A 910-nucleotide genomic window follows, 5' to 3' on the forward strand; every position below is an offset into this window, starting at 1 on the left:
TGGAGACCTGAGCCATAGTCACTCTCTAACAGGGACTGTGGACAGCTGCACAATCAGTCAGAGCTGGTTAGTCACAAAATGTGGGCCTAGGGTTGGAGACCTTATTCTTCATAGGTATAGCACGTTCCTCTAGATAGGCTGCTAGGTAAATTTCGTTTTTGGCTCCATTATGTAGTAAATTAAGCACAGTGATTGGTTGTGTAGGTCTGCTCAGGGTTTTCTGAGCAGACAGTTTGTTTACTTCGATCTGCCGCCAAAAGATGCTTCCAGAGCATAGGGCCAAGAGATTCAAATGATTAGCTGAATGTTTATCATGCCCCAGCCAGTGCCTGGAGGGGGCATCAATATGGGGGCTGGGGAGGTGATAAATGTGCAGGAAATAGTTCTTTTTTTCTTCTTCAGGGTAGGTTCCAGTCTCCTGGGGGGCTGTTGTCTCCGGGAGAAGTTACTGAAACAAGAATCTGCAGTTTGGTTCTCAGCAGCTGCTGGGCTGAGGACCAGGGGAAGTCTGCTGGAGGATAACTTTTGCTGGAGGGCACTGCACTAAAGTCCTGGGTATGGTGAAAGATCTAGTTAATCTCTCTCACTTAGGATCTACTTGCAGATGCTGGGTGGCAGACAGCTTTTGTGAGTAAAGACCTTGCTGGGGACTGATAGTTGTGTAAGTGACATAAGGGAACTAAGTGCCAGAAGTGGTTTTATGGACTGCTGCAGTGGAGTCCTAAATATTCTGACCATTCCCTGCTACCTCCAGAAAAAGCTGCTTTTAGAAAATTAAAGAGAAGTTTGTCCTCCTATTGTTATTACTGGTCGTTGTGGGGTATCCTGTGATCCTAACCCCCTTTCCTGTTGAAGTTCTTAAGCAATAAACACTGAAAAGACATCTCTTAGACTGAGCCTAAATTAATAG

At 45.6% G+C, this 910-nt stretch overlaps 1 pseudogene; it reads left to right on the forward strand.

Moving 5' to 3' along the window:
* The first annotated feature begins 462 nt into the window (after window positions 1-462).
* LOC120929780 lies at window positions 463-585 on the forward strand (annotated as a pseudogene).
* Window positions 586-910: the final 325 nt, after the last annotated feature.

Source organism: Rana temporaria, chromosome 2 (genome assembly GCF_905171775.1).
Source record: "Rana temporaria chromosome 2, aRanTem1.1, whole genome shotgun sequence".
Classification (NCBI taxonomy): domain Eukaryota; kingdom Metazoa; phylum Chordata; class Amphibia; order Anura; family Ranidae; genus Rana; species Rana temporaria.